At 37.6% G+C, this 10,286-nt stretch overlaps 1 pseudogene; it reads left to right on the plus strand.

Annotated features, from left to right (window-relative positions):
• Nucleotides 1–825: 825 nt before the first annotated feature.
• On the plus strand, nucleotides 826–930 carry LOC121137368 (annotated as a pseudogene).
• The last annotated feature ends 9,356 nt before the right edge of the window (nucleotides 931–10,286 follow it).

Raw genomic sequence — 10,286 nt, forward strand, 5'->3', positions numbered from 1 at the left:
ATGAGGGATGCTTTCTCAATCTGGAGTCTTGGGGGAGGGCCTGGGCTCTCCCTGGAATGAAATGACAGATTCTAGACTCTAGTGATCCCCCATGGAAGGCCTTACCCTCCCTGGGGAATGGAGTCAGGATTGTGTGGGGAGGCTGTTGGGGGGTAGTAGGCATGGAGGGGAGAGAGAGGGAGCTGGGACAGACATGGGAAGCAAACGTGTTTCTAATTTAAATATATAATAAAAAGTGTTTAAAATAAAAATTCATATTAAAATAGAAAAAAAAGAAATACCTAGTCTCACTCTAGTTTAGAGTACTGATTTTTTCTTCCGTCATATGTAAATTGCAGTTCAGTTATTAACTACTATCCTAGTGCCCAGGTTTTCATTTATTACTTAAAATTCAACAAAATAAAATATAATAAGTTAAAACAAAAACTATTGTCCCTAAGTTGGACCAGACAAACCAAAAAAATAAAATGAACACAAAAGAAGGCACAAGAAGCAGAGACCAACTCATTTGCACACCAAAAGTCCTCATAACAACATTAAAATTGGCTCTATGTTGGTGGTGCATATCTTTAATCCTAGTACTCAGGAGGAAGAGGCAGAGGCAGAGGCAGAGGCAGAGGCAGAGGCAGAGGCAGAGGTAGAGACAGGCAGATGACTATAAGTTCAAGGTTGTGAGTTGAAGGCCAGCCTTGTCTACAGAGTAAATTCCAATACAGGCTCTAAAGCCACACAGGAAAACCCTATATTGGAAAAAAAACATAACAAAAAATAGCAACAATAAAAAACAACTAAAAAGCATTAAAGTGGATGTCATATTATACAAACAAGATACATGCAAAGAAGAGGTTAGTGCTCCCTTTGACAAGGATGGAAAGAGACATTAGTCCTAATAACTCATATATGGTTAAATAATCAAATTCAGATATTTAGAACATGCAGGTAAGTTACTAGTGTCTATACTTCTCTGGGTTCTTGTTTTCACTATGCATGTGGTTTCACTACAGATATCTTCCTGGTATTGCTGGGAGTGACTTTTCTTAATGAGTCAGTCATCTGCAAACGCAGAGCCCGTGTTGTGATATTCAAAACCAAATGATTGAGCAAAATCTGTTTCTGCTTCTCAAATCCTAGATGGGTCTATTCGTTATGTCCCGAGGCCTGTAACCATACCTGCGATTAAGAGCCTTCATTCATAATGGAGCCTGATTGTTCCAGTTCTCGGTTTCCAATCTTTCTTAGGTAATTCCTGATTTAAATAAGGTGACTAATATGATCTTTGTTTTCTGTAACTAAAATGATGCTCATGAGTTTACTATAAAATGAAAAAATAACAAATTAATTATGAAATGAATTTATGCTTTGAAAGTAAGAGATGTTTATGATGTTCATACAATATAGAAAAAATTATATATAAAATTATTAAACTGAAAAAATTGTGTATATATAATTTTTTATTTCTATTCATTACTGTTGGATGAACCATGTGAAATTACTTAAAAGTCAGTATATTAGAATACACTTAAAATTTTTATTATGATATGATATCATAAAATAAACTTTTCAATCACAGACTTCATTAATAGCTTTGTCAGAAACACGTGCTGCAATAAGTTTAAAATAAAGAAACATAGACCACATAGAGACTGGGAACATGACTTCTCTTCTTATTCTGAATGTCATTTATTTATGTCCTTGACTGTGTGGGTGGGTGAGTGAAGTTTAGTTTGGGTATTGAAACCATGCCAATATACTGAAAATAAAATCCAGGAACTAATGCTCAGGAACAAATTACATTCCACAGTGAATGTAAGACTGCCAGGTGTGCCAAAAGAAAACTGAGATATATATTATTCAAGTGTGCAAAATGACTTCTTCTAAGGCTTTTGTAGGATATGAATACTAAATTGGCCAGACTATACAGGCAAATCTTATGTTAGATCAGAAGTAGACACTTTAGTTTCATGAATCATTGACTTAGAAAACTGTCTTAAGGGTATTAAGGAAGGAGAAGAGAAGAGAACCAAAAGTACAATAAGAAATAGAATATCTATCACAAACTGTGTGAGTAAGGGAGGAAAATGCCATGATGCAGAGGTGCTATCGAAAGAGAGAGTCTAATTCATCAGGGAAAACTTCTCACACCTGAAATGTTTTTTGACACAGATATGCAATAACAATATTTTCTGTCTGAGCTAAGATCCCAGCTTCAATGAAAGATAACAGTGAACAAATATTAAATATGTAAGTTCCATATCATTAAACCAATATTTTCGAGCAGTACATTTCTCCAATAGTTATCTACTAGTTTTTTTGTATAGGTAATAGTAAATTTAATGTAAAATCTAACATATTTTAAAATATCTAAATAGCACTCATCTCATTAATGGTGATCAAATTAGCCATAAAATAAGTATCCAAGGTAGAATATACATCCACAAACATGGTATAGTGACTGATGATTCTAAAATTTGCAAATGTAAAAACAACTTGCTTAATAATACATTCAATTTTATATATTATTACAAGTATATAGAAATCAAACATATAAATTTGTACAAACCAAGTTACCAGGTTTTACACAAATAGATTTAGATATATAAACACAAGAAAAATAAAAACAAATGAGATCCCCTTGTTTTGTGACAAGAAAGCCTAAAGCTATAAATGCAGACAGAGTAAGTACATAAAATAAAGAACATTGAGTGAGATTGGTTTATATTCATATGTTAGAAAGTGAATATTGAAAAAGAACAGAGAATATGAGGACAAGTATAAGAAATTAAAACTGAATGAAGCAACAAATTCTCATAAGTAATCAGGAAATATTCTGAATAAGATTTTTTTCCTTTGGTGAGTTGAATTGAAACATAATTATTCAAAGAGCATATGGCTGTTATTACAGTCTGTCTCTGCATGTTGCCTCAAAATGGGTTCTACAGAGAACATATATAATTATTTTTTATTATTTATTTTTAAATTTAAATTTAAATAAGAAACACAGTTGCTTCACAATTCAGTTCCAGGTCCCTCTACATTTCCCTCCCCTCCTCCCGTGCCCTCCCCCCAAACCCACAATATCCCCTCATTTCTCCGGGGAGGGTGAGCCCCTCCATGGGGGTGTCCATAGTTTGTCATTTCATCCACGGCAGGGCCTAGACACTCCCCCAAGAGTTCAGGGTAAGAGTGCATTTCACATTGTTGGTGGGAGTCCAAAGTCCATGTGTATACTCGGGATAAATACTGATCTACTGCCCAAGGCTCAATAGATTACCTAGACCTCCTCACTGACACCCACATTCAGGGGGTCTTGATCAGATCCAAGCTGGATTCCCAGGATTCAGCCTGGGATTCAAGAGCTAACCCTTTTCAGGTCACCTGTTTCTGGGGGTTAAACCAGCCCAGTCATAATTCCCTTGGTCATCAATCCTACCTCTCTGTTACTGGCTTTCTTGAGTTCAGCTCAGTACATAGCTGTGGGTGTCTGCCTCTTCTTCCATCAGCCATTGAATGAAGGTTCTGTTTTCCAGACTCTCTGGCCATGGGATTGTGGGCTGGCACTCCCCAGATCTATGTCTAAAATCCATATATGAGAGAATACATGCCATGTTTCTCTTCTTGTGACTGGGTTACTTCACTCAGGATGGTTTCTTCTAGTGTTATTCATTTGCCTGCAAACTTCAGGATTCCATTGCTTTTTTCTGCTGAATAGTACTCCATTGTGTAAATGTACAACATTTTCTCTATCCACTTTTCAGTTGAGGGGCATCTAGGTTGCTTCGAGGTTCTGGCTAATACAAATAATGCTACTATGAACATAGTGGAACAGACATCCTTGTTGTATGAATAGGCATCTTTTGGATATATGCCTAAGAGTGGAGTTGCTGGGTCTTGTGACAATTATGTATATTCTCATTTTTCTGAGGAATCTCCATACTGATTTCCAAAGTGGATGAACAAGTTGGCACTCCCACCAGCAATGGAGGAGTGTTCCCCTTTTACCACATCCTGTCCAGCATAAATTGCCCTTGGTGTTTTTGATTTTAGCTATTCTGACAGGAGTGAGATGGTATCTCAGAGTTGTTTTGATTTGCATTTCCTGGATGTCTAAGGATGTTGAGCAGTTTCTCAAGTGCCTCTCAGTCATTTTAGACTTCTCTATTGAATATTTTCTATTTAGTTCTGCAGTCCACTTTTTAATTGGATCCTTTGGTGTTTTGGAGATGTGCTTATTGAGTTCTTTGTATATTTTGGAGATCAGCCCTCTGTCAGATGTGGAGTTAGTGAATATTTTTTCCCATTCTCTGATCTGCCTTTTTGTCTTGCTGACTGTGTCCTTTGCCTTACAGAAGCTTCTCAGTTTCAGGAGGTCCAATTTATTAATTGTTGATCTCACTGTCTGTACTACTGGTGTTATCCTCAGGAAGCTGTCTCCTGTACCAATTCGTTCAATGGTACCACCCACTTTCTTTTCTAAGAGGTTCAGTGTGGCTGGATTTATGTTTAGGTCTTTGATCCATTTGGACGTAAGTTATGTGCATGGCGATAAACATGGATTGATCTGCATTCTTCTACATGCCAGCCTCCAGTTATGTCAGCACCATTTGTTGTATATCCTTTCTATTTTCCATTGTATATTTTTACCTTTGTCAAAGATCAGATGTTCATATTTGTATGGGTTAATATCAGGGTTTTCAATTCCAAGCTGTTTTCAGGACTATAGCTCTATAATAGTGCTTGAAGTCAGAGATGGTGATGCCTCCGGATATTGCCTTGTTGAACAGGGTTGTTTTGGTTATCTTAGGTCTTTCGTTTTTTTTTTTCTTTTATCATTTTTTATTTTAATTTTAAACAGCTTGTTTTTACATGTCAATCCCAGTTCCCTCTCCCTCCCTTCCTCCCGCACTCCCCTTCCCCCCCAGCCTCCCACCCTATTGCCAATTCCTTCCACATAGGGGGTATCTAGAGTCTGTCATTTCACAGCGGGTAGGGTCCAGGCACTGCCCTAAGAGTCCAGGCTGAGAGAGCACCTCTCTTTGTGCTATGGGCACACGATGACGGTTTGTATTCCAGGGATAGACACTGATCCACTGCTCAGGGCCCCATAGGTTGCCCAGGCCTTCTCACTGACACTCACATTTGGGGGGGTCCAGATCAGTCCCATGCTGGCCTCCCCACTGTCGCTTTGGGTTCCAAGAGCTCTCCCCTGTTCAGATCAGCTGTCTCTGCTGGTTTTGCCAGCCCATTCTTTGCCAAGTTGCTCATCACTCCTCTCTCTGTGTCATTGGGTTCCTTGGGTTCAGTTCAGTGCTTAATTGTGTGTTTGCCTCTGCTTCCGTCAATCACTGGATGAAGGCTCCCGGATGGTTATAGACATTAAGTTCATTATCAGGAATGGGCATTCGAGGTGGTCTCTCCACTATTTGCTTAGCTTGCCAATTGGTGTTATCCCTTTAGATCACTAGAGGTCACTTTGGTGCCTGATCTGTCTTCTAACCTATGATTCCCTCTTCCTTCTATTCTACCCCTACCCACTCAACTTCCTGTTCCCCCATGACCTACTCTCTCTTCCTCTTCTCCCCCTCTCTTCCTCCCAGCTCCCACTCCCCCCCACACCTCACCATGTTCCCCATCCATTCAGAGGATCTTGTCTCAATCCTCTTCTCTTGGGTACTATGCATATATGCATATCTTTTAGGTCCTTTCCTGTGTCCCAGACTCTCTATCAGTGGAAGTGCAGACTGTCACTATAGTTTTTCCATACAAAATTGATTATTGTTCTTTCAAGGTCTGTGAAGAATTGTCCTGGGATTTTAAAGGGGATTGCATTGCGTCTGTAGATTGCTTTTGGCAGGATTGCCATTTTTACTACATTGATCCTACCTATCCAAGAGCATGGGAGATCTTTCCATTTTCTGAGGGCTTCTTTAATTTCTTTCTTTAAAGATTCAAATTTCTTGTGACACAGGTATTTCACTTGTTTGGTTAGCATTACCCCAAGGTATTTTATGTTTTTTGTGGCAATTGTAAAGGGTGATGTTTCTCTGAATTCTTTCTCAGCCCTTTTATCATCTGTATATAGTAGGGCTACTGATTTTCTTGAGTTGATCTTGTAGCCTGCCACATTGTTGAAGGTGTTAATCAGCTGTAAGAGTTCCCTGGTAGAGTTCTTTGGGTCATTTATGTAATCTAACATATCATCTGCAAATAGTTGAAGTTTGACCTCTTCCTTCCCAATTTTTATTCCCTTGATCCCCTTTGTTGTAGTATGGCTATGGCTAGAACTTCAAGTACCATTTGAAATATATGGAGAGAGTGGACAGCCTTGTCTTGTTCCTGATTTTAGAGGAATTGCATTGAGTTTCTGTCCATTTAGTTTGATGTTGGCTGTTGGCTTCCTATATATAGCTTATTATGTTCAGGTATGTTCCTGTTATCCCAGATCTCTCCAACACCTTTATCATGAAGGGGTGTTGAATTTTGTCAAAGGCTTTTTCAGCATCTAGTGAGATGATCAAGTGATTTTTGTGTTTAAGCTTGTTTATATGGTGGATTACATTGATGGATTTTCGTATGTTGAACCATCCCTGCATCCCTGGGATGAAACCTACTTGATCGTGGTGAATGATTGTTTTGATGTGTTCTTTGATCCTATTTGCCAGTAACTTATTGAAATTTTTGCATCAATGTTCATGAGGAATATTGGTCTGAAGTTCTCTTTCTTAGTTCTGTATTTGTGTGGCTTGAGAATCAAGGTTATTGAAGCCTCACAGAAAGATTTTGGCATTGACCCTTCTGCTTCTATTGTGTGGAAAACTTTGAGAAGAATTGGTATAAGCTGTTCTATGAATTTCTGGTAGAAGTCTGCACTGGATTACATCTAGATCTGGTCTTTTTTTTTTTGGTTTGGAGATTTTGATAACTGATTCTATTTCTATAGGGGTTATACGTCTATTTAAATTGCTTATCTGTTCTTGATTGAATTTTGGCAAGTGATAGCTATCCAGGAAGTCATCCATTTCCTTTACATTTTCGAATTTTGTGGAGTAGAGGTTTTCAAAGTATGACCTGATGATTCTCTGAATTTCCTCAGAGTCCATTGTTATGTCCCCCTTTTCATTTCTGTTTTTGTTAATTTGCATGTTCACACTCTGCTGTTTGGTAAGTTTGGACAAATGATTGTCTATCTTGTTGATTTTCTCAAAGAACCAACTCTTCATTGCATTGATTCTTTGTATCGCTTTCCTAGTTTTTACTTTATTGATTCCAGCCCTCAATTTGATTATTTCCTGGTGTCTACATCTCCTGGGGGAGTTTGCTTCATTGTGTTCTAGAGCTTTTAGCTGTGCTGTTAATTCTCTAGTATAACTATTCTCCAGTTTCTTCATGTGTGCACTTAGTGCCATGAACTGCCCCCACAGCACTGCTTTCAAAGTGTCCCATAGGTTTGGGTATATTGTGTCTCATTGAATTCTGGGAAGTTTTTAATTTCTTTTTTATATTTTCTTTGACCTAGGAATGGTGCAGTTGTGCATTATTGAATTTCCATGAGTTTGTAGGTTTTCTGCAATTTGTGTTGTTGAATTCTAATTTTAAAGCATGGTGGTCTGATGAGATGCATGGAGTTATGCCAATTATTTTGTAGCTGCTGAGGTTTGATATGTAGCTAAGTATGTGGACTATTGTTGAGAAGGTTCCCTGTGGTGGAGAGAAGAAGGTATATTCTTTTTTATGTGGATGTAATGTTCTATAGATGTCTGTTAACCCCAGTTGGGTCATTACTTCTATTAGACCCTTTGCTTCTTTGTTGTGTTTCTTCTGGTATTGCTGTCTAGTGGTGAGAGTGGTGTGTTCAAGTGTGTGGGCTTTATATGTGATTTAAGTTTTAGTAATGTTTCTTCTACTCATATGGATACCTTTGTATTTGTGGCATAGATGTTCAGGATATACACTTCATCTTGGTGGATTTTGCCTGTAATGAGTATGTAAAAACCTCCTTCATCTCTTTTGATTGATTTTATTTTAAAGTCTAATTTGTTAGATATTAGTATTGCTACCCTTGCTTATTTCTTGGGTCCATTTGATTGGAAAATTTTTTCCCAACCTTTAACTCTCAGGTAATATCTGTCTTTGAGGGTGAAGTGTGTTTCTTATATGCAGCAGAAGGATGGGTTCTGTCTTCGAATCCATTCTGCTAGCCTGTGTCTTTTTATGGGTGAGTTAATGCCATTAATGTTGAGGGATATTCATGACCATTGATTGCTCATTTGTCTTTGATTTGTAATGGATGTTGTTGGTGAAATTATGTGTGGAATTTCAGCCCTTTGTACTTTTGGCTGTTGGTAGAGAGGGATTCTCTATTTCCTATGTTTTTCTGGTTGTAGTTAGCTTCCTTGGGTTGGAGTTTTCTTTCCACAATTTTCTGTAGGGCTGGGTTAGTGGATACATATTGCTTGAATCTAGTTTTGTCATGGAATATCTTGTGTTTTCCATCTATAGTAATTGAGAGCTTTGCCGGGTATAGTAGTCTGGGCTGGCATCCATGGTCTCTTAGTGTTGGTAGAATATCTATTCAGAGTCTTCTGGCTTTCAGAGTTTCCATGGAGAAGTCATGTATAGTTCTGATAGTTTTGCCTTTATATGTTACTTGGACTTTTTCCTTAGCTGCTCTTAATATTCTTTCTTTATTCTGTATATTTGGGGTCTTGATTATTATGAGGGGAGGGGACTTTTAATGATGCACTCTATTTGGTGTTCTGTAAGCTTCTTGTATCATCATTGGCATATCTTTCTTAAGGTTGGGAAAGTTTTCTTCTATGATTTGGTTGAATATGTCTTCTGCCCCTTTGAGGTGGTTTTCTTCTCCTTCTTCTATACCTATTATTCTTAGGTTTGGTCTGTTCATGGTTTCCCATATTTCCTGGATGTTTTGTGCTAAGGATTTGTTGGACTTAAGATTTTCTTTGGTTGATGAATCCATTTCTACTAGTGTATCTTCAACACCTGAGTTTCTCTCTTCCATCATTTGTATTCTGTTGATAATGCTTGTATTGGTAGTACCTGACTGTTTGCCCAGCTTTTCTATTTCCAGCCTTTCTTCATATGTTTTTCTATTGTCTCTATTTCAGTTTTCAACCCTTGCACTGTTTGCATTGTTTCTTTCAATTTTTGGTTTATATTTACTTCCATTTGTTGAATTTTATGAATTTTTTGGTTTGCTCTTTCTTCCATTTTTTGCATTTTTTAGTTTGCTTTTTCTTCCAATTCTTGTAGTTTTTGGTTTGTTTTTTTCTTCCATTTCCTGCTTTTTTGGTTTCTTTTTTCTTCCATTTCTTGCATTTTTGCTTTGTTTTTGCATCCATTTCTTTGAGGTGTTTTCCTATATCCTCTTTTAGGGCCTCTATCATTTTCATTAAGGTGGTTTTAACATCATTATTTTCTGCTTCATTTGCATTGGAATGTTGGAGTCTTCCTGGCATGGAGTCTCTAGAATCTTGCAGCATCATATTGGTTTTTCTGTTGCTGAGTGTGTTTTTGTATTGTCTCTTTCCCTTCTCTTCGTCTAGTGGGTGCAGAAAGAGCTCCTTACTGGTCTGGTGGTTAGGGGACCCTTTAGGTGGGTGCTAGCAAGTCCAATAGTCTTGTGATTCTTCTATTCCTCATCCTCGTTCTGGTCCCATGGTTGGAGAAGAAGACCAGGAATCTGTGGTGCTTAACCTCCCACCTGTTCCCCTGGTTCCTTTGCTGGATCTGCTGGTTTCCTGGTCTCATTGGTGAAAGAGAAGACCTGGAATCTGGGGGTGCTCAGCTCCTGCTGGGATTGGAAGCTCTGTGCAGTTCTCAGACAATCCCCAGGCACTGGAACGCAGGCCAGGATGAAGGGCCTGTTGTACCTGGTCCTGCATATATAATTATTTTAAACAGTTATATTTTCAATTACTGAAGATTTGACATGTCAAATTATATGTATTGTCTGTTAATTATAAAGTAAAATGCAAAATATTTTGTAAAGATTATCATATGATTTTTTTCTGTAATTGTTTAAATGGTTGTGTGTGTGTACCTCAACCTAATCAAATCTGTTACTTCTATAAATTATTGGATGCAAATTGAGAAAGAGGATCAAAGTAAATGGAAAGATACATAATTTCTTTCATTTTCTATGGTTAGTAAATCTTAGTGATTGAGAATATATTATTATGTTACTCATATTTCTAAAATTACTACCTCCGAATAAATGAACTCAGGAGAAAACACAGTATGTAAAGTTGGAAGAAAAGCATCAAACA

Source organism: Mesocricetus auratus, unplaced genomic scaffold (genome assembly GCF_017639785.1).
Source record: "Mesocricetus auratus isolate SY011 unplaced genomic scaffold, BCM_Maur_2.0 Super-Scaffold_100676, whole genome shotgun sequence".
NCBI lineage: Eukaryota > Metazoa > Chordata > Mammalia > Rodentia > Cricetidae > Mesocricetus > Mesocricetus auratus.